The following is a 26,968-nucleotide window of genomic DNA, read 5'->3' on the forward strand; positions in this document are numbered from 1 at the left end:
ACTGACTCCAACCAACCACGTAATGAATATCATCAATTCCGGAGGTTTTATTTTCCTGATGCCATTTAAACCACTTGGATTTCAATCACTTCAATGTAAAAGTGAATGGGGAGCATTGGAACAAAAATTTCCCCTCGGTACATATTAATTGTAATATAATGTATGCATGTTAGTAGGTGCAATCAAAACAACAATCTTTTTTATCATTGGTGTGTTATGAATACCACAGAAAATATTATGTACTCTCAAGATCACATTAAATAGAATATTATTGCTTAAATATATAGTTATTGGACTTTGCATTTTGGAAAAGTCCCAGATGAGAGCAAGACAGCAAAATTCTGAAAATATTGGTGTTGAAAATGACTTCAGGACAGTTTGTTAGTAGAATGAAGGAAATGGTAACCGAATACTTATACAGCTGTGTGAGTATAATTTTATGGATGAGAAATTGTGTTCAACCAATTCATGACTTCTTTGACAAAGTAACTAGTATGTTAGATAACAAGAAAGCCAATGGATGTAGCAAATTTTGTTACACAAAATTTGGTCCGTGAATTGCCCCATAAGATAAGCACCTGGTTAGGTTAAGGTGATAGGTTAAGTCCAGGGAGTCAGTTATGGGGCTTTATGTGTGGGCCAGATATATTGTCAGTGCAGAGGGGCTAGGAGCAAGGCCAAGTGTGCATCCAGAGTCAAGGTCTGGAATAGTACTAGGTGTGCAGTCAAAGCTGGGACAATGGGAGTGTTCCGCAATGGGAAGCTAGTCAAGTCAAGTCAAGAGTGTTTTATTGTCATATGGCCCGGACGGGACAATGAAATTCTTACTTGCAGCAGCACAACAGAATATGTGAATATGTAAACATTGTATATAACGGGGGGGGGGGGGGGGGGGGGGGGGGGGAAGAAAAAGTTCAATAAATAACAAATATAGTGCAAATAACAAATAATAAGTATTTTGCAGTTCCGAGCTCATAGCTTATTCGTTGTGTTTAATAGCCTGATGGCTGTGGGGAAGAGGCTGTTCCTGAACGTTATAGTCTTCAGGCTCCTGTGCCTTCTTCCTGATGGCAGTGGTGAGATAAGTGTGTGGCCAGGATGATGTGGGTCCTTGATGATTTTGGCTGCCTTTGAGGCAGCGATTACGATAGATCCCTTCAACGTTCGGGAGGTCAAAGCTGGTGATGGACTGGGCAGTGGTCACAACCTTTAGCAGTCTTTTTCGCTCCTAGACGTTCAAGTTGCCGAACCAGGCCACAATGCCATTGAGGCCTAGTTCAGCAACGGTTAAGCAGCTAATCAGGTAAGCAGCTATGATCAGGGTAGAATAGGGGGCCAGGTGTAAGGCTGGACTCAGGGTCAGGAATGAGAGAAGGTATGCAACTGGAGTCAGGGTCAGGAGTAGGTGTGCAGTGAGATGCAGGTTGGTGAACATGGGCCAAGTGTTTGATTTTACTTCGGAGTCACGTGAGTGACTACGTGAAGAAGCCCGTTCAGCCGCACGTGCGTCATTACGTCAGACGCAGGAGCTCCTCCAACGCGGTAAGTTTTAAACTCAAGGTAAGCTTGTTTCTTACCTGTTTTATTTCTTGCAGGAACCTCTTGTTCCAGAGGCTTCCTGCCAGAGGATTCGCGAGGCCCGACGAGGGAACCAGCTATGGGCTGTGGAGAAACCCCGGTTCTTGCCGCCAGGAGCGGGTAGCTGGGTTGTCGGGTTCGCGAAGTCGGTCGCTGACGGGTGGTCAGTGACTTCTAGGCGCTCCGGGTGCCAGGAGGGCTTTTCCCTCCGATAGGTACAGAGACGCTGGGGTTCCCAGTGAGGGGACCTCCAGTAGGCCAGGTGCCAGGAGGAGTTTTTCCATCCGATAATAAAGATTTATGCTGGGGTTCCCGGGGAAGGGGACCTCCAGTAGGCCGGGTGCCAGGAGGGCTTTTCCCTCCAATAATAAAGATTTATGCTGGGGTTCCCGGGACCTCCAGTAGGCCGGGTGCCAGGAGGGCTTTTTCCTCCGATATGAATGTTAATGCTGGGGTTCCCGTGGAGGGGACCTCCAGTAGACCGGGAGTCGGGAGGGGGTTTCCCTCCAAGATAAATATTTATGCTGGGGATCCCGGGGAGGGGACCTCCAGGAGACCGGGAGTCGGGAGAGGTTTCCCCCGATATAAATATATATGCCGGGTGTCGGGAGGATTTCCCCGATATACATATAGAGGCTGGGGTTCCCGGGTAGGGGAATCCAGTAATTATGCGGACCGCAGGGGTCCCCAGGTAAGGGGTTAAACGGACCGGAAAGGTCAGCCCTGGTGTCGGTAGGGGTTTCCCTCCGATAATATATAAGTGTGCTGGGATTTTCGGGGGAAGGGAAATCTACCAGCTATGCGGTGCCCAGACCGCAGAGGTCCCCAAGATATGGGGTAAATCGACACAAGTGGTCAGTCCTGGTGCCGGGAGGGTTCCTTCCGGTAAAATTAATAATGTGGAAGTTGGCCAGGATGGAGCCTTATTGTAGGAGGCTCAAGATAGATACACACTAACATCAGGAGATATGACAGTGTTGGGCAGATTGGAGAGCTTATGCCAGCAGCGCCTTGTAACAGGGCTGCAAAATGGGGATGCCGAATCGATGGCAGTGCCGGCCTATTGCTCTAGGCCGTGTCAGCAGCGCCTTGTATAGGGCTGCTTAAATGTATGGCAGCAGCACCTGTAGAAGGGCTGCATGATGTCTCCCTCATGGAGGAGGTGAGCTTACCAGGGCATTTTCTGACCCTGAAGGGTGGGCCTGTTGGAGAGGCCATGCCAGCAGCGCCTTGTAGTAGGGCTGCTTAATGTCTCCCTTATGGAAGAGGAGAACATGCCGGGTCAGTGTAATCTGAGGCTGAGGGTATAGCGTGGAGCATACCTCAAGGGATGAAGGGCACATGTCAGAGGTACAATTCCTGGCAGCAAGGTTGCCATCCCAACACAATGCAGTGAACACCACTATCAGGGGACATTAGAGCCACCCGCCGAATCTTCTATTCAGGTAAGACCTATTCCACAGGCAAAACCTGAAGGACGAGTAAGGATTCATAGTTCAGGGGAAACGCACCCACGGCTTCATCGGCAGGAAGCGGTTCACTGAAGCTGGTAGCAGCATTAAAGCTGACCAGAGTTACTCTACAACTAAGTGACCACGAACAAGTTGGTAAGATTTACAATTGGTTGTGCAATACACAAATGATTGAGACATTGTCATCCACTCAGAGACATTTTAACCAGGTAACTGGACAATACTAGTATTCCAAAAAGGTTGGAATTTGGCCAGAAGAGTGTTGAGCCAGGTCCAGTATTTTAGCCAGGTTGCCTTCGAGACAGGCTCGGAGATATGGGGAATTGTCTTTCAAGGCAAGGTCAGAATTATGGCAAGAGTTGTCTTGGGACATGTGAGAATTACCGGAACCGGGCCAGAGTTGCTGTTCAGAACAGACTCGAAATGATGGCAGTGTGGCCTGTTTATTATGAAAGAAGGGTGATCAAACTGATTTCATAGGGTTTTCCATGTACAATGATCATCAGAGATATTTGAAGGCATTGTTATGATGAGGCAATTTAACAGTATGATAACAATAAATCATTCAAAGGACTACTCAGAGTTCAAAAACTCTTGTGCTGTATTGTCTGGATTATATTTTGATGCTGTATTTGGCTAAAATCCACGCAGTCTCAAGCTAATTGAGGAATTGTTCTCTCCTATCCAGTAAATTAGGTTGTTATCAAATGGATAGTTGGCGTGTGACTCTGCCCTGGGCAACAGATTGGGACCAATAGAAACCTGGAACAGCCTTGTGGTTATAAAGCAGTTTCTATTCATTAGACTAACTGGCAATGTAATAGATGTGATGCAGCTGTGCAAGATTGAGAACTGACAGCATGCTTAATAACAAACAATAAGGGTCATGAAGGTCATTGATAATACAACTTCCTATTACCAGCTGAAGCTAATAAAGCCACTATGATGGACAAACAGTATTCAGCATTGCTCCAGTAGTTGATCAATAAATATGTCATGATATTGCAAAAAAGATGCTATGGCTTAAGGTGAGAACATGCAAATGTCATCTCTAGTTGGAGGTGCAGGAGATTTGCATGAGTTATTAACTCTTCAGTATTGGTATCAACTATCTATAGACCCCAAGTGCATTTATGGGTTAAAGAGTGATTGAGTGAATATGCATAGGTGCATGCTCAACTTCATGTTGATACACTAAGATGTGGCATATGATAAGCACGAGAGTCATCAAGAGTCGCTTTAGGTTCCAGCTGTGGAATTGGCCTATGCAGTTGATTCCCGATTTGTCGGGAATTATAATAATGCAACATTATATGGTTATTTAAACGTAACTTGCTGGTCCAGCATGCGGCTTGAGAGATCAGCCGTTGCATGATAAAATCAATATATGTTCTACAGATTCTCAATAGACTGCTTACGGCTTGGGTTGTCATGCCTATTTTTGTATGTGTTCACAGTGCTGGTATGGTACCAAAAAGCAGTACTTTGCTGCTTCAGGAGATGGGAAGCATTTATTTAATGCTCATGTTATATTTAAAATGGTACAGATTCTGAGTTATTGCAGTTCATTTAAATGGTCTTGACAATATTGAATTATAGGGTCATTAACTGTGCCAAGGGGCTTTCCATCAGACTTACTGCAGCTAGTCTGTTGGGTTCACCTCGGATATCGAGTTATTAAAGGATATCTGTTACACAGGTTTCCCAGGACAAGTACAATGCAGTATGGGAGATTGACATTGTGTTAAACTATTTTAACCAGGGGGTTCCAACTACATTCTTAGCTTTGATCGGACCTCATTAGGTAGTTATCCTCCTGGCGCTGGTTAGCGCAACAGGTCACTCGCTACATTATTGTGACAGGAGAGGATGATTACATCTGCAAATATATGCATAGTATTTTATGTTATAATTAATTTAAGCAGAGCAGTAGGGGTGTCAGGTCTCAAAATAGCTCAAGATCATACCCAGGGACCTTTCGTTATGTGGGGACACACATATAGAACAATACATCAAGGTCATCAAGAGCCTTTGAGACTCTGAGCTAACTATGATTGTTAGTTACAAAAGACGTTATAAGAACCTATCTGCTCAGATCTTGCCAGGTGTTAAAACGGAGTTGAGGTATGCAGGAGTTAGATACTGATCCGGATCTCACTCCACCAAGGCTGCTATAACAGCAGCAGCAAGGGTTAATTACGTTCTGCTGGACCACATCCTAACGGCTGTAGTGTGGTCAAACAAACAAAATTGCAAACATGTTATAATAACCTGTTGCCAGACCAGGGGTATTTCTCAATTTATTTATGTTCTGTTATAGGTTCCATCCGGATGAGAGATGTGACTATTGTTATTGCTTATTTAACAGCATCAGCACGTTTAAATCTATGTCATGACTGTATGCATTATGAATGTTTCCCTCATTTGTCAATGAGGCAGTTGTGGTTGTGTAGACCTGTTTCTCACGGCATGAAATCACAGAGCTTTGAAATCTTCACGTAGTCACTCACGTGACTCCGAAGTAAAATAGTAAAATAAAGATCAAACTTCAAACTGGTAAGTTCTCGTTTAATCTTACTATTATAATCTGATTTCCATACATTAATACACTAAGATCATTCATGTGCTGCACCTGTTGATCAGAGCCTGGGTCTACTGTGGAATGTAATTTAGCCTAACCTTATTCATAGCTAATCCAATTTAAAGCATATTGCATTCAAGTGTAAGTTATAAGAGTTAACTCTTAATTATAAGAGTTCAAAAATTAGAATGTAATTTACTGTACAAATCAGACTTGCACTGTTGCTTTAAGTGCTGCCTCAGTGGATAAGTGCAGAGATGTGAATATTTCCTCTGACATCTTTCCTTCTGCATGCCAGAGAAAGGACTTTTAATTGCGAAAAACTGATGAACTTTAACAAAACACACCACACAAACAATAGTTTTTTTTTTGTTGAGAAATCAAAGAATAAAGCGTAATTTATCAGGATACTCAGTAAACTCCAAGAATTTGGCATCTCATTGTTCAGACAACATGCCGGTTCAGCTTCTGGCACACCAGCTATTGTCCCTCTCGCTCGATTCAAATGCATCAGAGCCTTGTTTTCCATGCTCTCTTTATCATTAACTGCTATGTAATGCGAAAAACCAAAAGTGCATGATACAATTATAAGTTTAAGAATCATTTAGACAAGTATATCGATAGGATAGGTTTAGTGGGATATGGGCGAAACCTCATTCTTCTGCCTTCTCCCCATAGCCCCCAACACTTTTACTAATCAAGAATCTGTCCGTCAATCTCCAACTTAAAAATATCAATTGACGGTTTCCACAGCTGTCTGTGGCAATGAATTCTACACGTACACAACTAAAGAAATTCCTCCTCATCTCCTTTCTAAAGGTATGCCTTTTTATTCTGAAGCTATGTCCTCTGGTCCTAGACTCTCCTACACCCTCTCCACATTCACTCTATCCAGGCTTTTCACTACTCAGTAAGTTTCAATGAGATCGCCCCTCATCCTTCTAAACTCTAGCGAGTACTGGCCCAGGGCCTTCAAAAGCTCATGTTAACCCAATCATTCCTGGGATCATTCTCGTAAACCTCCTCTGGACCAGCACATTCTTCCTTCGATAAGGAGCCCCAAAACTGCTCAATACTCCAACTGCAGTCTAACCAGTGCCTTAAACCGTCAGCTTTTCATCCCCGTTTTATATTTTACTACAGGTGCTATCTGCATGGAGTTTGGATGTTCTCCCCGTAATGTGCGTGGGTTTTCTCCAAGGATCGTCGATTTCCTCCCACATTCCAAAGCTGTACAGGTTTGTAGGTTATTTGGCTTGGTGTGAATGTTAAATTGTCCCTCGTGTGTAGGGTAGTGTTACAGAGCAGGGATCGCTGGTCGGCGAGGATTCGGTGGGCTGAAGGGCCTGTTTCCGCACTGTATCTCTAAACTAAGGAAAATACAATGCTAGCATTTTATCTTTTTTACCATCAATTCGATTTTCAAATTAACCTTTTGGGAATCTGTACCAGCACTCTTAAGTCGCAAGGGTGCATGATCTGATATCACAAGCTTGTGGCTAGGCGATTATAAATGGAATTACTCCAGTAAGATTCAAGGTGGAAAAGTGTTAGTGGACGAAACGTTGCAGTGGTGTGAGAATGAGACAAAATGGTATTTGTAATTCTCAACTTATCACATGTGCAGCACCAAAGCAGGTTAATGTAGCTGCAAAGTACCAAAGGTTAACTGTGCATGGTGTCCATTGCCTCCCAGATGGCTATGAGAGTTGTTGCAATACCAACATTAATACAGCTTGATAAGTGACATGGTGACTGAAGCAAATATTGGGAGACCTCTAGCAAATGTGATGGACCTCCAAAACAGGAAGTCCCAGTCACACGGGAGGCCTGGTCCCCCCCAACCCAACCCCTTCCCCAATGCAATATTCCACCACTCACCTGTTCCCCCCAATGCAACCCGTTCCCCCAAAGCAATATTCCACCACTCTGTGGAGGTGGTGGAGGGGGGGGTGGGGCTGGTGTGGGGGAGGGGGGCACGGGGAGGGGGAACCTTCAAAACCTTCATAACTTTTGTACTATTTCACCGATCGAAACAAAACTTATTTGACTTGCAGCAGAGGAGAATGGTGAGGAAGGTGGCGAAAAATCGTAGTGCTATGGGGGATCGTTTTTGCGCAAATTTAATACAATGCAGACAGGAAGTGGTCAAGATGAGAGTTTTATTAATAGTATAGTCGATGGAAAAAAAGTTAATTGGGGAAGGAACAGTGCTCCTTGGGGAAAGGCTCCAATCCACCAGACAGTTGACAAAGATGATACAACCATACTCTAGAGAATACTTAATGACCTTGAACACGAGGCAAACCAAGTAATCTGCCATGGCTATGGGAACTATATGATTGGCCAAATGTGGTGATTTCCACCAGATCCAGGCAGATTAAATCATGGTTCGTTAATAGTATCCAACCATATGGCTTGACTGACAAATCCAATAATATGTGCAAGGCCCTTCCAACAGCCAACATTTTGATACAGGTGCACAACCTTTTATCCGGAGTTCCGGAAACCGAAAAGCTCCGAACACCGGACATTTTTTCCAGGATGTCGTCTGCACACCAAAGCTCGCGTTAGGCGCCAAACTTGACCCGAAACGACCCACGGTCAACCCAGGTCTGTACTACTGTAGCGGCTGCCTCCTCCCCGGAGACCGGGGAGACACTTAAACATCTGTAAATCATTGCTTAAATGTTAGTCAGTTAGTTTGGAGGGCTTTTATGTGAAAGGGGGGGAGGGGGGAAGGGGGAAACTTTAATTCTTAGTCCCCTACCTGGTCGGAGATGCGGGGAGCGGGCAATGCCTTACCGGGTCGCCGTGCCGTAAGCTCCGGAGCGCTGTGGCCGCCGACCACCAACATCGCGGGGCTGCGGGCGTCTGGCCGCGGGCGGCGCCGGTTGTAGCTCCGACCCCGGCAACTCTACCCCTGGCTGCGCGGCGCTCCAAATCCAGCGCGGCCGGCGGCCGGAAGCCCCAGCTCCGCGATGTTGTGTGTCGGCGGCCACAGCGCTCCGGAGCTTACCGCACGGCGACCCGGTAAGGCATTGCCCGCTCCCCGCTGGTATCCCAGCGCTGCGACGCCGCCGACACCCAACATCGCGGAGCTGGGGCTGCAGGCGTCCGGCCGCGGGCCGCGCTGGATTTGGAGCGCCGCGCAGCCAGGGGTAGAGTTGCCGGGGTCGGAGCTACAACCGGCGCCGCCCGTGGCCGGACGCCCGCAGCCCCCAGCTCCGCGATGTTGGGAGTCGGCGGCCACAGCGCTCCGGAGCTTACTGCACGGCGACCCGGTAAGGCATTGCCCGCTCCCCGCCTCTCCGACCAGGTAGGGGACTAAGAATTAAAGTTTCCCCCTTCACCCCCCCCACCACATAAAATCCCTCCAAACTAACTGACTAACATTTAAGCAATGATTTACAATGATTCCCCAGTCTCCGGGGAGGAGGCAGCCTCTCCAGACTTTTCAAGCCGCCCGCGCTACCTACCTAATCTACGCTAAAAATCTTCCATTCGGAAATCCGAAAAATTCCGAAATCCGAGAAGTGTCTGGTCCCAAGGCTTTCGGATAAAAGGTTGTGCACCTGTACTCTTAAAATAGTTCCTCATCCTCTATTCTGAACCTGAAGATTTGTGTTCTCTAAACAGTCCCACTGAAATATGCGCTTCCTCAGTACGTTTAACAGCTTTAAGTTTGAAAACATCCCATGCACATTTTTTATTTGCATATTATGGTTATCTGAATACAAAACCCAAGTTGAGTAAAGCCAGTAAGAATATTTACCTCCTCTGTACTTTATGTTGTTTATAAAAAAAAATCAAAACACTATTTCCAACTTCACGTACAATGTTCTCAGCCAGTTTCACTAATTCTTCTAGGTGGTGAGTAGAATTTGATGTGTCCCATTTTTGATGGCCTAAAAAACAAGTACAGTGAATTTAAGGGTAATCAGATAAACATTTTAATCAGTTTATTTTTATTACAAGGTACATTTTAATTTAACCACATTAAAAAAATGGAGAAACGTTTTCAGAGTATCTAATGTTAATCCTTTGAGGGAAGTAGAGAAAATTCAGGGAATTGTGGGCCAGTGAACCTCATGTCAATAGTAGGGAAAACAATTGGAGAGATTCACTCCCATTTGGAAGAGAATGGGTTAACTAGGGACAGTCAGCATGGCTTTGAACATGGGAGATCATATCTTACTAACCTGAACACATCGAGGTGACCGATGAGGGTCGGGCAGTGGATGTTGTCTACATGGATTTTAGTAAGGCAATTGAGTGTCCCCCATGGTAGGCTGACCCAGAAGATGAATAGCATCTAATTAATAGTGACTTGGTCTCATGAATTCAGAATGTGTTTACTGATAGAAGATGGAGGGCTGTAGTAGAAGGGCAATATTCAGGCTGGAAGTCTGTGACCAGTACAGCAGGTTGTAGATCTGATATGGATGTGGTGGAGAAATGGCAGATGGATTTTAATCCAAGCAAGTGAGAGGTATTGCACTTCGGGAGGTCAAATGCTTGGGGAAAAATATAAAATGAATGGCAACAACTTTAACAGTATTAATGTACCAAGTTCACAACTCCCCAAAAGTGGCAATACAAGTACAGAGTGGTACAGGAGGTATATGGCGTGTTTGCTTTCAATGGTCATGGCATGGAGTGCAAGAATCAGGAAGTCATGATGCAGCTTTATAGGACTTGTCAGCTACATTTGGGAGTATTGTGTGCAGTTCTGGTCATCCATTACAGCAATAGTGTGGAGGCTTTGGAAAAAGTAGAGGTGGTTTACCCAATTCATGCCTGGAATAGAGGGTATTAACTAAATGTAGATCGTGGATGGAGTGTTTTCTCTGGAAGGCTGGAGGCCTGATAGAAGTAATTATGAGAGTCATTGATAGGTTAGACAGTCAGAAACGTTTCCCCAATAAAGGACATAGCTTTAAGGTGAGAAGGTCAAAGTTTAAAAGGAGATGTGCACAGCATTTATTTTTTATATATTTATTGGTTTAAAACAGAAGGTGGCGAGTGCCTGAAATTTGGCCAAGGGTGGTGATTGAAGCAGATTTGTTAGTGGCATTGATAGGCATATGGATATGTACAGGTGGATAATTAATGGTTTTGGCATGGAAGGGCCTTTTCTTGAGCTGTACTGTTCTATGTTCTTAACATTTGTAAACTTGAACCAGAAAGTTAGGTACAGAAAGTGTAGGGAAATAAAAACTTATTTTATTAAGAGATTAGATATAAATTTACATTTAAATCCATTAAAAGCACTCAAATCATTCACTTTTAATTCAGTGCCACAGGTTCTTTGCATAGAGACTTAGTTACCCAATGGGTACAAACAATGAAATACAAAAGCCCCGGTGAGTTTCTCATAGTAAATGCATCAACCTCATGCTGAAATCCAATACACATATCCTATTTGATAATTTACTGACAATTTCCCAATAAAATATTTAAGCACGTATATGGTCAGAATAAGGCATAGTCTGATTTAATGAATGCTATTATTGGTTAAAAATCTAGCTTGTTATACAACAGAACTATTCAATTTGTGAAAAGAAACTTGCTTTTTAACAAGATTTATGCTGGAACTTCTATTGAGATGGTTTAGAAACAAAATGCTGAGCAATGTTGGGAATATAAAACACTGGTTTCAGAAGTGGAAGGGTGGGAGATTGCAACCTTCACGGTCCGCCCTGTTTCAACGAATGCAATCAACCCGGCGTGCACAAACAAACAAGATCAAATAGAACAAGTTGTTCTACAACTTTAGGCTGTGCACGCCATACGCAAGAAGAAGAGGAAGTGGAAGTGCGCTTAATACTTGTACTTAACATCTTATGTAAATAGCCATATTAAAAAGCCATATTTAGATGCCAATTGCTGTAAAATGAATAATGCAAAAAAGTCAAGTGTGCTTTATTGGCATATGTTCCAAAACAGAAGAGTGAAATTCTTACCTGCAGGAGCATATATGTAAACATAGTACTCTGTAAAGCCCTCAATAAACAAAAAAAAGTTCAATAAATTAAAAACAGACAAATAAACAATGGTTTAAGAAGGAACTGCAGATACTGGAAAATCAAAGGTAGCAAAAATGCTGGAGAAACTCAGCGGGTGAGGCAGCATCTATGGAGCGAAGGAAATAGGCAACGTTTCGGGCCGAAACTCTTCTTCAGACTGATGTGAGGGTGGGGGGGGGGGGGCACGCAGGAAGAAGAAAGGAAGAGTAGCCAGTGGGCTGTGGGAGAGCTGAGAAGGGGAGGAGAAAGTAAGGACTACCTGAAATTAGAGAAGTCAATGTTCATACCGCTGGGGTGCAAACTGCCCAAGCGAAATATGAGGTGCTGCTCCTCCAATTTACGGTGGGCCTCAGTCTGGCCATGGAGGAGGCAGAGGTCAGAAAGGTCGGATTCGGAATGGGAGGGGGAGTTGAAGTGCTGAGCCACCGGGAGATCAGGTTGGTTATTGCGAACCGAGCGGAGGTGTCGGCGAAGCGATCACCAAGCCTACGCTTGGTCTCATCGATGTAGAGCAGCTGACATCTAGAGCAGCGGATGCAATAGATGAGGTTGGAGGAGGTGCAAGTGAACCTCTGCCGCACCTGGAAAGACTGCTTGGGTCCTTGAATAGAGTCAAGGGTGGAGGTAAAGCGACAAGTATAGCATTTCTTGCGGTTGCAAGGGAAAGTGACCGGAGAGGGGGTGTTTCGGGTGGGAAGGGAAGAATTTACCAGGGAGTTACGGAAGGAGCGGTCTCTGCGTAAAGCAGACGGGGAAGAGATGGGAAGATGTGGCAAGTGGTGGGGTCATGTTGGAGGTGGCGAAAATGACAAGAGGATTATTTGATATGGGTGACGGCTGGTAAGGTGGAAAATTAATGCCCCCGAGTCTTTAGTTGAGAACCTATTTGAAGGTTGTAGTATTTAATAGCCTGATGGTTGTAGGGAAGCAGCTGTTCCTGAACCTGGAAGTTTCAGGCTGGAGTGAAATTAAGAGTACAAGTCTCTGATGCTGGCTGCCTTTTCGAGGCAGCAACTCATAGATCCCTTCACTGGTGAAGAGGTCAGTACCAGTGATGGACTGGACAGTGATCACCACTTTATGCAATGATCTTCGTTCCTGCTGCTAGAATTGCCGAACCAGGCTACGATCCAACCAGACAATATGCCCTCTACTGTACACACCGAGATTCAAGAGAGTATTTGTTGACATACCAAACTCAATCTTCCAAGTAGAGGCGTTGATGGGCTTTCTTTATGATTGCATCAATGTGCTGGGTCCAGGACAGATCGTCATATATATGCATGTCCAGGAATTTGATGTTTTTGACTCTCTTCACCATCGTCCTGTCGATGTAGATGTAGACAGGTTGGCGCACCGTGGTCCTTCCTCTTCCAAAGTCCATAAACATTTCTTTGGTCTTACTGAAGTTGAGAGCAATTATGTTGTTCTGGCACCAGTTGATGAGTCGATTGATCTCCCTCCCATACTCCAACTCATCATTTGCAATTCGCCCAACAATGGAGGAATCGGCAGTAAACTTTAAGATGGAGTTCTAACCGTGTCTGGCTACACAGCCATGAGCATCAAATGAGTAGAACAGTGGCTTGAGGTGCTCCTGTGCTGATGGTTATCAAGGAGGAAGTGTTGCTGCCAATTTGTGCAGATTGTGGTCTGTTGATGAGGAAGCTGACAATCCAGTTGCAGGGAGATGCACAGAGACCCAGTCCTGTAAGCTTGGATGGGATGAATGCTGAGCTGTAGTCTATGATCAACAGCCCAACATGTGTTTTTATTGTCCAAGTGGCCCAGTGCAGAGTGGAGAGCCAGTGAGATTGCATCCTCCGTCGACTTATTGTGGCGGTAGGCAAATTGTAGTGGGTCCATGTTCTTGAGGTAAGAGCTGATATGTGCCATTACCAACCTCAAAGTACTTCATCACCATGGAGATTAGTGCCACCAGTGAGTAGTATTAGAGGCACGTCATCTTACTCTTCTTGAACACTGGTATTATTGATGCAGTTTTAAAGCAGATGGGAACCCCTTGACCTCAGTAATAAGAGACTGAATATGTCCACACAAACTCCAGCCAGTTGGTCCAAGAACCCAATCAGATATATCATTAGGTCTGGACACTGAGGGTTAATCCTCCTGAAGAATCTTTTGATGACAGTCTGTGACCGAGATTGGAATACCATTGGGGGCTAAGGAAGGCACATCAATGCTCTCCCTATCAAAGCATGTGCAGAACACATTGAGCTCAGCTGGGTGTAACGCTGCACTGTCGCTTGAGCTGCTGCCCCCCCCCCCCCCCCGATTCTGTCTTGCAAGAAGTGATGGCATGCAAGCCCTGCCACAACTGCTGAACATCCGCATCATCTTCCAGTTTAGAGCGAAAGCCCCTTTGGGCCTTTTACTGCTTTCACATGGTATTGTACTTGGGAAAAGCCTTTCTACTACTTGGGTGAAATAGAAATAATCTTTAAAAATTGTATCGGATGGACTTGTTTCATAGAAAAAATCCACCACATTTCAACCAGCAAACCTCAAGCATTCAATCAATATTCTGCTGCTATCGAAGCTGCACCAATAATTGAGGTCATTTTAGGGTATTAATGAAGGATTTAATATTCAATGTTAAATTTGCTAAAGTGTCAAATTGTTTGTTCATTCTCCACTTTCTTGTAAGGCTTGTGGTAAAGGCACCTCTCAAACTGCAATAAAAGAAAACATTGTCCCAGCATCAATGAAGGAATTATTATATCCCCATAGATTAAGTATTCTCACCTTTGGTAGTAGTAATTGTGGAAATGGCAGTGATAGTCAAAGCAAATTTGACAAGCTACAGCAATGCATATTTGGACAAAAATGCACTGCATGTGCTCGTCAACTCAGCAGTGATACTGATCAAGAAATTGCCTAATTTTTAACATTGGTACATTCAAGAAATTGTGTTTCAGCCAACTAATGATTATTCTACCATCTTGTGAATTTTCATTTAAGGAGTCAATATAGAAGCAGATTAGAAAATCATACAGCACAGTCTATAGCATGCACTTGTAGCAAAGTAGATTGTTAATCCAGTGCCATTTACGTATAGAATAGAGATCTCGTTAGACTAAAAGGATAGCACTTGCTGATCATGACTACCACTTAGCATTTGATAAGCTGCTCAGTGTATTACTGTGGATTAATATGGGATGTTTCAATAAGAAGTTTGAATGGAGCAGAACATTAGAAACTGAAAGTGGGTGAACCCAGAATGCCACCAGGTGCAAATGATGTCCATGTGACTGCAATGAATTCAGTGAGTGCAGCCAATGCTTGTTAACGTTGGCTGCACTCAACAGATGATTGTTCCCTTCTGGTGTAATTTCTTCTGGTAATCTTCAGAGACAGGATTTGTCTTTGATTCATAAAATTAAACATCCTCTATTGCCAAACCAGGAAAAATGACCACTCGCAAAGATGCTCGAATGGTGTTGTGCAATGGATGGTAAGGAGCTTGGGGTGGGAAAGAGTTTGGGGTGGGAGGTGGTGGTGAGATACAAGAACAGCAGTCATCAAAATAACCCACCCTTGAATATTTATGCAACTACACTTAGGAATGGCAGTTTGTCAAGCAGATAAATTATTCTTGCAACAGAATTCCTCCAATTTGTTTTTCTCCGAGAACACAATTTCGTATTGAAGTTTAGCCAGAAATTAGTATAACATAGGTCACAAATGATCTTGTTGGAGAAATCCTTAAAACACTTTCTGGAAAGAGAATGACCTGGGAAGCTGGCAACAGCAAGCTCAATGGCAATGTAGAACATTTAAACAGATGTGCAAGTGGTCAATAACCACAGAATATAGCCTATTAAAAAAACATCTTATTTGAATAAATCCTTGAAAAATCTTGCAAGAGTTTTGTTTGATCCTACATAGATGTACAAATCATATACCATGGCAATATTTAAACTCACTGTTGCTCACCTTCATTGCTCAGCAATGCACACTTCAAGGAACAGCACATTCTGAGAATTAGCCAGTTTACTGTCCATTCTTGTTCAATTGACAGTCCTGATTAGGGCAAGCAAATAAAATCAGCCCAAATTTTATTGGATTGTAAATTTGATTTAAAACTTTAGAATGTAATCATGTTGCCATCTAGCCAATTTGTAACATTGCGAATATTTCAATTCTTTACGGTCAATTCTTTAAGTTAAATATATTTTATTGTCAATATACACAATACAGATGTACAGATGAAAATCTTTTATAGCAGAAACAGACAGAATCAGACCACACCTGAAAACAAAATTAGATTCTACAAATCAAAAGAAAAAGATTGTGCACAAAAGACATTAGTGCAAAACTATTTGGCAACAAGTCCATAGTAGTGCAAGAGGTATCTGTTGTATTGGGATTGTGTAAGTTGGTTGAAGAATGTGATGGTCATACGAAAACAGCTCTCCCTGAAACTGGTGGTGTGGAACTTTAGGCTTTTATACCTCCTCCTTCATGGTACCATGAAAAGAGGGAATGGCCAAGATGGTAGGGATCCTTTATGATGATGCATTCTTGAGGCAGCACCTCATGTAGATGCTCTCCATGTGGGCCCAGACCCACCACTTCAAAACCTCAACATTCCTGCGAGTTAGAATTGCCATACCATAATACAACTGATCAGATATTCTACAGTGCATTTATACAGGTTAGTTGGAGTATTTGGTGACATGCTGAATCTCTTCAAAAACTTTCAAGTAGAAGTTGCCTTCACAATTACTCAGTATATGCTGGGCTTGGAACAAGACATCAAAGATATTCACACCCAAGCATTTGAAGCTGTTACTCTCCCCACCACTGATCCAACTGGCATGCGTTCTCCCATCCTCCCCTTTCTGAAGGGAACGATTAATTCCTTAGTTCTGTTGACGTTCAACAAGAGGTTGTTGCAGCTCTACACAACTATGTATTCTCTCATGTGCTGATTGATCTGTCTTGCATTGCTTGGTATGTATAGTTTAGTTGAGAGATCATTTAGAGACATTGGAGTCATGCTCAGTCACACAATTAAGGGTGTAAAGAGGACAGCAGAAAGCCAAGCACAGTCTTGATGTACACCTGTGTTGATGGTTGACAAGGTGTCAGTGACAGGTACCAAACTTTAGTTTGGAAGAAAAAAGTTTTGGGATGGCTGTACCCAATCACCCATTTAGGTTAGAAAGGACTTAGATGTGACTATCATTTTTGCATGTTTTGAAAATTATTTCCCATTTCCGGAAAAAACAAGTAGGGAAAATCAGAGAAGCAATAGGCGAGGAAGAACATCTGTGAAAGGTATTTAATTGAAGCAAATTACAATAAGCAACCATGTTCAAAGAGGTTCAAATGACAGCACAATCACTGAAGAAAGATCGGATTACTGAAAGTTATGGAAGCAGATAAAAAAATAATTGTTTTACTGACATAGAAAATAGGTGCAGGAGGTGGCCATTTGGCCCTTCGAGCCACTACAAATATTGATGACGACAAGATTTTGTTCAAAGCCTGCACACTTCCTTCACTCAGATTAAGCTCCAATTTTAATCTCAAGGAATGTCAGGACCCAGCAAAGTACATTAGTAACATTACCTTTTACTATGTAGAATGTCAAACATATTGCCAGTCAGTAGTCATACAACCAGCCAATAGGTCCCACCATTTACCTTAACTCTGATAATATTGGGCATTTTATGTACCTTACAAAATGGAGGATTTCTGCTTTTGTAAAGCCTGTTTGATATATTTTACAAAAGCTGCAAAGACCATGAGGATCGTGGCTCCAGAGTGTCTGCGGCCTGGGACGAGGTTGAATAAAGGTTGATGTCCAGATGGCCTTTAATTGTTAATATGTGTGAGGTTTTTCAAAGGGAGCTAGGTCCTGCTGCAAATGCATGCTCAGGATTGGTTGGGAGATGATGGGTTATAATAATTTTGCTAATTATGTTGCATGGTCTTCGTGCCATTACTCGTGATTGGTCAAGGAGAGGGTCCTTGCCCAAATTGTTTACTTTACCTGGTAGAATATTTCTTTGCTTAATGGAACTGTTTCCCCACTATGTGCTTTCTATCGAAACAATGTTATGTGATATTTTGTGATTGGGTTAGGGAGCTGTCAATTAATGTATTTTGTAACCCTTATCGATAATTGGCTTGTTAGGGGTGCCCCCCTCCCCAAATGTATTTCGCACCTAGGGTCTGGAAAGGTATAAAATAATAATAATAATAATAAATTTTATTTATGGGCGCCTTTCAAGAGTCTCAAGGACACCTTACAAAAATTTAGCAAGTAGAGGAAAAACATGTAAGCGGAATGAAATAAATAGTAGAGACATGACTAGTACACAAATTAAAGACAGAATTCAATTCAAAACACAATATGAGGCAATTCAAGCACAGATGAAAAGGGAGGGGGACGTGGGGCTAAGGATAGGCAGAGGTGAAGAGATGGGTCTTGAGGCGGGACTGGAAGATGGTGAGGGACACGGAATTGCGGATCAGTTGGGGGAGGGAGTTCCAGAGCCTAGGAGCTGCCCTGGAGAAGGCTCTGTCCCCAAAACTGCAGAGGTTGGACTTGTGGATGGAGAGGAGACCTGCTGATGTGGATCTGAGGGACCGTGAGGGTTGGTAGGGGGAGAGGTCAGTGAGATATGGGGGGGGGGGGGGCAGATGGTGGAGGGCTTTGTAGGTGAGGACCAAGATTTTGTAGGTGATCTGGTGGGAGATGGGAGGACTGGAGTGATGTGATGCCAGGATTTGGTGTGGGTGATGAGTCGGGCGGCTGCGTTCTGGAAGAGGGGAGAGCACAGTGGGCTGTGCCGATCTTCTGGGATAGCGCATGGAAGTGCGCTTCATCTTCTGGAGTTGTTCTATTCACATGAGGCAGAAGGGCTTGAACAAGTAGAGACAAGGATCGGACCTGCAGTGTTGGATAAGGTATTGTACTGGTGTTGGATAATAAAGAGAGTTGATTACCAGTGCTTCGTATTCGGTGTTTGACTGAACCAGACTGGGGGGTAAGATTAAGACCAGAATTACAACACTAAGTCTCATGATTATCATAACTAATTCCCTTTTTAATGTTACTATTACACATTTCTACTTTCGAGCAGTATATTCTACACAAATAGAACATAGAAAATAGGTGCAGGAGACCATTCTGCCCTTTGAGCCAGCACCGCCATTCGTCCCCGATCGATAACCCATGCCTGCCTTCTCCCCATATCCCTTGATTCCACCAGCCCCTAGAGCTCTATCTAACTCTCGCTTAAATCCATCCAATGATTTGGCCTCCACTGCCCTCTGTGGCAGGGAATTCCACAAATTCACAACTCTCTGGGTGAAAAAGTTTTTTCTCACCTCAGTCCTAAATGGCCTCCCCTTTATTCTAACTGTGGCCCCTGGTTCTGGAATCGCCCAACATTGGGAACATTTTTCCTGCATCTAGCCTGTTCAGTCCTTTTATAATTTTATGTTTCAATAAGATCCCCCTCGTGGTTCTTGGTTTCTTGGTCCTCCAAAATATTCCAAATGGAATTTAAACTGGAGGTGGTGGAGGGAGGACTTAAGCCAGAAAGGGTTATTGGGAAGAAAGAGCTACTTTAAATTTAGTTGCATCTGGTTGGGTAACTATAGTAGGGTGGAGATTATTCCATGCTTTAATTGTGCGGGGGGAAAGAACGAATTGCTGTACACATCTGTCTTTGTAGCTGGAATCACAAATTGGATCGAATGCCCTCGTCTGCTCCTAATTGGTTTGGGTTTGGTGTAGGTCTTGTAATCTATGTCGAGCTGACCATTTAACATTTTGTAAAAACAGGTAAAACGGTCAGAAGTTTGGTAACACTCGCTTCTCTCTCATAGGTGTTAGTAACAAATCGAGCTGCCTGTCTTTGGACACGTTCGATGGAAGAATTTTTTTTATTTGTGTATGGGTCCCATGCTGCAACTGCGTAGTCCAAATGAGGTCTAACGAGGGTGAAGTATAGCTTCTCCTTGACAGAAGTTGAACAATTATGAAATTTGCGCCTCAGAAAATTTAGGACACCTGTTTCTTTCACTGTTGCATGATGAGTCTGACCATTCCAATGCAGCTCATTCTGCAATTTGATGCCAAGATACTTGGTTTGTTTGGATTCTTCAAGGGTGGCACCAAGTTTATTGTAAGATGTTTCGCCTGGATTCCTCTTTCTGGTGACACGCATGGTTTCACATTTGGAAGGGTTGAACTGCATGCCCCATTGTTGTGACCACTCAACCATAGTATCGAGATCCTTTTGGAGCATCTTCATCATCAGCTGACTTAATTGGACGGTGCAGCAAACAATCATCAGCGAATAGTCTGGTCGTACTTGCGACTTTTTCATGGATGTCATTTATGTAAAGCAAAAACAGATGTGGGCCAAGTACTGTGCCCTGAGGTGTACCACTCAACACTGGATGCCATTGGAGCTCTTTCCGTTCACACACACGCTGAAGATGTTGTCAGGAAACTGGAAATCCATCGTTTCGTGTTGGAACGAATACCTTAGAAGTCAAGCTTCCGAAGTAATCTCTGGTGTGGGATGACATCAAATGCTTTAGAAAAGTCCAGCACAACTAAATCCATGATGACGTTACTATCCTTCTAAACTCCAGTGAATACAAGCCTAAATTAATTTTGAATCATCACTGTATGTATGTCAATGAATCCAACCCCTTTCAATCTGCTACTGGAGAAAATAATTAATTTACTCTGAAGAATCCTTAGTTTTGATCACTATTAAATCTCTCCTGGGTGCCAATAAAATTGAATCTTTCTGCAAAACAGAAGTCCTAATCAATCTGCAGGAGAGACTGCAGATTGTGGAATCATGTGCAAAAATGGTCTGTGGGAGTTCAGTGTGTAGGGCAGCAGTTATGAACAGAACTGGCCCAACAATTTTGGACAGGGGATTGAAGGGTCCCAACCTAAAACTGTCTGGTTTCCTTTGGTTTCCAATGTTTCACTCAAGCAATAAAAATACTATTAACTTTAAAATTATCTTGAATGATTTGCACAAAATATCTAGGTTTCTGCGCACTGCATTACCCCTTAACCCATTCCATCATTGCAATTAATTTGCTAATTATTCTTCCAAAAGGCCACTGTTTCACAATCACTGCTGAATTTTCTATGCTCCCTCAGTTTTCATTCTCATTTTCTATCCAGTCATTTGCAAACTAGAAATTCACATATCTGCACTCTAGTTTCTAGTAATGATTCTTCCCCAGCCCAAATCAGAATCAAGGGAATGTCTACTGCACTCATTCCAGCAACTGTACTGTCCTAGACAATTTATATCCATGTTACTGGGTAAATGAGCTTCCAGTCTTGGTAACAATTCAATTGAGTGTTACTTCCCATCTGACTGCTTTCCAATAGATCAAGGCCATTTGCTTCCAAGGTAAAATATTGAATTAGTCACTGGAGGATGCTAAAGCCTGTAGTACTATTATAGTGTAGCATCCGACATAGTTTGGTAAATGTTGAGTATCTAAAACCTCTAGATTGAGAGTTGAACTGTACAAGTTGAATCTACCCAAGGTCAATGAAACATCAGGAATTATTGTTACAACTCTATTCCTATTACACACAATCCAACAGTTCTTTGCCATCTCAGGTTGGACAGTTGACCTGAATAGTGATCTTGCAGATGTATTTGAAATCAAACTGTCGACAATATAGTTTTAAAAGCAGAGATGACAAGTGCAGCTATCTTTAATCGTTGCAAACACATAAAATAATCACCAATTGAGACATGCAAAGTTGTACAATTAATAAACATTAAAGCTAGTATGTTCAGTAGGGTGATAGGAAAAAAAGTGACAGGGTCTTGAAAAACCATATCTGGTGAGTGTCTTTCCAAAAGTTAAAACGCATCAATGAATCAAACCAAATGCTTCAGTAATAATAATAATAAATTTTATTTGTTGGGCGCCTTTCAGACATCTCAAGGACACCTTACATAGATTAACAGGAATATAAACATATAATCAGAGTAAGATAAATAATAAAGACATCACAGAGACACAAACTAAAAACAGAATTCAGTCCAAAAACAGAAAATCAAAAACACAATGTGAAGAGAGAGCAGCGGCAGCCAAAGCGCGCTAGCGTCCACTCTCCCTCCATGGCAGCCATCTTGGACAAAGACTAACAGGATTACATTACAGACAAAAAAAATCATCCCCCCACAGTGGATACCACTGTGGGGGAAGGCACAATGTCCAGTCCCCACCCCAAAGTCAGGCCTATTGAGGCCACCGCAATTGCCTCTACGGAAGCCCGATGTTCCTGGCCATTCTCACCGGGTGATCTTGCCCCGGCGTCGGGAGAGTCCTCTCAGCGGCTGGGACACCTGGAACGGCCGCTTTCAAGTTGGAGACCGCGGCTTCCGAAGCCGACAAGGCCGCGCCGGTTTGGAGCTCCCAGGCTCCCGATGATGAAGTCGGCGCCGCCCGCTCCGCAGACCCGCAGCCCGGAGGTGTTGAACACGGCGGTCTCAGCTCACCGGAGCTCCAGCACGTCGACCCAGGCAAGGCATCGCCCGCTCCGCTCCACGAAAGTGCTCCAGCGCTGTGCCGCCACCGAGGCCGAGGTGCTGGGCGGTCCCCGCCAGGAAACGGCGCTCCAAGCCCGCTGGTAGGCCACGAGGACGGGTCGACGGGCAGCCCGGAGAAAAAGCTGCCTCACCGACCAGGTAGGGACCTAGAAGTAGAGTTGACACCTACCCCCCACATTAAAAAGTCCATATCCCCTACGATCGAAAAACAGGACTCATTAAAAACTATAAAAAAAGCGAATTAAAACGGGCGGCTGCTGGCTAGCAGCCGTTCCTCAAGATGGCTCCTCCTCCGATAGGGGAGGAGTAGGCTTGGGACAAAGATAATTGGCTTAAATAAAGCATGGAGGTCGATATATTGAAATAAAGCTAACTTGTGTCCAGAAAGGCAATGTATGTGCAATAGTTTAAATACAGTGGTCAATGAAAATGCAGCAGATTTCACTTATAATCTTAAAAGACTGCTGGAGAAATCTAGCTGGTCAGGTACTATCTGTGGAGAGATACAAATAAAGACATTCTGGATTGGAAACCTTCATACCAAAAACTACTGCAGAGGGACTATGATCAACTGTTGCTTAGAATGATTTTCAAGAACCCGACACTAATTTCCTCAACCCACCCTATAATTATTGCCTATCCATTTCCCACCACAGATACTGGTCTGCTGAATTCTTCTTGTAGTTTGCTTTTGCTCAAGATTACAATAACTGCAGTGTTGACTTCATTTAATTTTAGACAGTTTAACACATGGAAATAGAATCTAGGAAAGGGACATTTAGCATACCTAAAATTAAGCTTCTTTCTAGCATTCAGTCTAGAATTTAAAACACACGATAAGATCCACTTAATTTGGAAATGATTACATTATGGACACAATGGCAGCTAATCTTATGTTCACTAAAGTGTTCTAAACTATTGAAAACATTTGATCATACCAAATTCTGCCTCAAAACATCTGCATATTATCAATATGAACAATGAGTAAAAATTAAAATATTCTTTGCTGATACTATCTGTGGAGAGATATAAATAAAGACATTCTGGATTGGAAACCTTCATACCAAAAACTACAGCAAAGGGACTGTGATCAACTGTCGCTTAGAATGATTTTCAAGAGCTCACCACTATTGACATGAACTTTATAAATTACAAAATCTGTTTTTTGGGAGAGGAAACAAGAATAGTATTTTATTTAGTATGTGTTTTATTGAAAACTAGACCAAGTGCAGACCCGTTGGGTCTGTTTCCCCAACGGCGTTTGTGTGGGGGGGGGGGGGGGCTGCGGCATCACACTCACATTAACCACCCCCCAAACACACAGGTGGGGGGAGGGGGATGAGAAGAGGGGAGAGGAGGAGGAGGAAACGGGACAGATTTGGGAGGGAAAGGAGAGCGGAGTAGGGGGTGAGAGAGGGGGATGGGGGGAGAGATGTGGGGGATGGGGAGGAGGGAGGGAGGGAGGGGGAGAGGGGTGGGGGGAGAGAGGGGAAAGAGTGGGGAGGGAGAGTGGAGGGGGAAGGGGAAGAGGTGGAAGAGTGGGGAGGGAGGAGGAGAGGGGTAGGGGGAGTGATGGAAGAGGGACAGAGGGGTAGGAGGAAGGGGGCGGGTGGAGAGAGGGAAGGGGGTGGGGTAGAGAGGGAAGGGGGGTGGGGAGAGAGGGATGGGTGGGAGAGGGAGCGGGGCGAGGAGAGGGAAACATAGAAATTAAGTGCAGGAGTAGGCCATTCGGCCCTTCGAAGCTGCACAACCATTCAATATGATCATGGCTGATCATCCAACTCAGTATCCTGTACCTGCCTTCTCTCCATACCCCCTGATCCCTTTAGCCACAAGGGCCACATCTAACTCCCTCTTAAATATAGCCAATGAACTGGCCTCAACTACCTTCTGTGCCAGTGAATTCCAGAGATTCACCACTCTGTGTGAAAAATGTTTTTCTCATCTCGGTCATAAAAGATTTACCCCTTATCCTTAAACTGTGACCCCTTGTTCTGGACTTCCCCAACATCTGGAACAATCTTCCTGCATCTAGCCTGTCCAACCCCTTAAGAATTTTGTAAGTTTCTATAAGATACCCCCTCAATCTTCTAAAATCTAGCGAGTACAAGCCGAGTCTATCCAGTCTTTATTCATATGAAAGTCCTGACATCCCAGAAATCAGTCTGGTGAACCTTCTCTGTACTCCCTCTATGGCAAGAATGTCTTTGAGCATTGGGCATTGTGACATCACACGATAGAACGTTCACCAGGGGCTGCTTCTATGTGTGAGAAGCCAGTTATTTTTGAAATATTGGGGGGGGGGGGGGCGGGGGGAGGTGTGAGAAGGATTTGATTAAAAATGTGTACATAAACACGACGAAATGTAATCATTCTATCCAGTCTTTATTCATATGAAAGTACTGACATCCCAGTAATCAGTCTGGTGAACCTTCTCTGTACTCCCTCTATGGCAAGAATGTCTTTGAGCATTGGGTATTGTGACATCACACGATGGAACGTTCACCAGGGGCTGGGGCTCCTGCAAAGGCATATGTAAATGGATCCATTCCGATTGGACATCTGTGAACATTGGGCATTGTGACATCACACAATGGAACGTTCACCATGGGCTGGGGCACCTGCAAAGGCATATGTAAATGGATCCATTCCGATTGGACATCTGTGAGCATCGGGCATTGTGACATCACACGATGGAACGTTCACCAGGGGCTGGGGCTGCTTCTATGGGTGAGAAGCCAGTTTATTTTTGAAATATTGGGTGGGGGGGGGGGGGGGGGGGCGGGCGGGAAGAAGGATTTGGTTAAAAATGTGTACATAAACACGACAAAATGTAATCAGGAGTGGATACTTTGAAAGAAAAGTGAAATCTCTACCGAAATGGAAAAGATCTCTGCGATTCTGCGTCTGGTTTCGGAGTTGCAAGGAATCAAAGGAAGAAAGGCGGCCGGCAGCCGGACGAACGGACGCGGGCAGGCACACAGTTTTATATATTAACTAGACCAAGTGCAGACCCGTTGGGTCTGTTTCCCCAACGGCGTTTGCGGGAGGGGGGGGGTGCGGAAACACTCACATTAACCTCCCACCAAACACACAGGTGGGGGGAGGGGGGGGGGGGGAGAAGAGGGGAGGGAGGGGAGTGGAGGAGGAGGAAACGGGACAGATTTGGGAGGGAAGGAGAGCGGGGTAGGGGGTGAGAGAGGGGGATGGGGAGAGAGATGTGGGGGGGGATGGGGAGGGAGGGGTGGGGGGAGAGGGGAAAGAATGGGGAGGGAGAGTGGAGGGGGAAGGGGGGAGAGAAGTGGTTGAGTGGGGAGGGAGGAGGAGAGTGGTAGGGGGAGTGATGGAAGAGGGACAGAGGGATATGGGGAAGGGGGTGGGGGGAGAGAGGAAGGGGTGGGGTAAGAGAGGAAGGGGGTGGGGGAGAGAGTGATGGGGAGAGGGAGAGGGGTGGAGGAGAGGGGAGGGGGGAGGACGAGAAGGGGAGAGAAGTGGAAGTAGGGGGAGGGAGGGAGGGTAGAGGGGTAGCTAGAGTGGGAGAGGGAGGCGGGAGTGGTGGAAGAGGGACAGAGGGGTAGGGGAAGGCGTGTGGGGAGAAAGGGGAAGGGAGGGGAAGAGAGAGGGGTGGGTGAGGGAGAGAGGGTGGGGTAAGGGGAGAGAAGTGGCAGAGTGGGGAGGGAGGGGTTAGGGGGAGTGGTGGAAGAGGGAACAGAGGGTTAGGGGGAAGGGGCCGGGGGAGAGGAGGGAAGGGGGTGGGGTAGGAGGGAAGGGGGGGGTGGGGGAGAGAGGAGGGGTGGGAGAGGGAGAGGGGTGAGGAGAGGGAAACATAGAAATTAAGTGCAGGAGTAGGCCATTCAGCCCTTCGAGCCTGCACCACCATTCAATATGATCATGGCTGATCATCCAACTCAGTATCCTGTACCTACCTTCTCTCCATACCCCCTGATCCCTTTAGCCACAAGGGCCACATCTAACTCCCTCTTAAATATAGCCAATGAACTGGCCTCAACTACCTTCTGTGGCAGCGAATTCGAGAGATTCACCACTCTCTGTCTGAAAAATGTTTTTTTCATCTCGGTCCTAAAGGATTTCCCCCTTATACTTAAACTGTGACCCCTTGTTCTGGACTTCCCCAACATCTGGAACAATCTTCCTGAATCTAGCCTGTCCCACCCCTTAAGAATTTTGTACGTTTCTATAAGATCCCCCCTCAATCTTTTAAAATCTAGCGAGTACAAGCCGAGTCTATCCACTTTCTTCATATGAAAGTCCTGACAACCCTGGAATCACTCTGGTGAACCTTCTATGTACTCCTTCTATGGCAAGAATGTCATTGAGCATTGGGCATTGTGACATCACACGATGGAACGTTCACCAGGTGCTGGGGCTCCTGCAAAGGCATATGTAAATGAATCCATTCCGATTGGACATATGTGAACATTGGGCATTGTGACATCACACAATGGAACGTTCACCAGGTGCTGGGGCTCCTGCAAAGGCATATGTAAATGATTCCATTCCGATTGGACATATGTGAACATCGGGCATTGTGACATCACACGATGGAACGTTCACCAGGGGCTGGGGCTGGGCTGCTTCTATGGGTGAGAAGCCAGTTTATTTTTGAAATATTGGGGAGGGGGGGGGAGAGAGAAGGATTTGATTAAAAATGTGTACATAAACACGACGAAATGTAATGAGGAGCGGATACTTAGAAAG

General features: G+C 44.6%; 1 protein-coding gene across 2 annotated transcripts in view; it reads right to left on the reverse strand.

The window, feature by feature from the left end:
• plag1 (PLAG1 zinc finger) overlaps positions 1-26,968 on the reverse strand; it is a 57,839-nt gene that overhangs the window by 21,056 nt on the left and 9,815 nt on the right. For both annotated transcript variants that reach the window (XM_033019750.1, XM_033019749.1), the window contains exon 2: positions 9,407-9,539. The gene's annotated coding sequence lies outside the window, so the exon portion shown is untranslated. The remainder of the gene's footprint in view (positions 1-9,406; positions 9,540-26,968) is intronic.

Source organism: Amblyraja radiata, chromosome 4, assembly GCF_010909765.2.
Source record: "Amblyraja radiata isolate CabotCenter1 chromosome 4, sAmbRad1.1.pri, whole genome shotgun sequence".
NCBI classification, from domain to species: Eukaryota; Metazoa; Chordata; class Chondrichthyes; order Rajiformes; family Rajidae; genus Amblyraja; species Amblyraja radiata.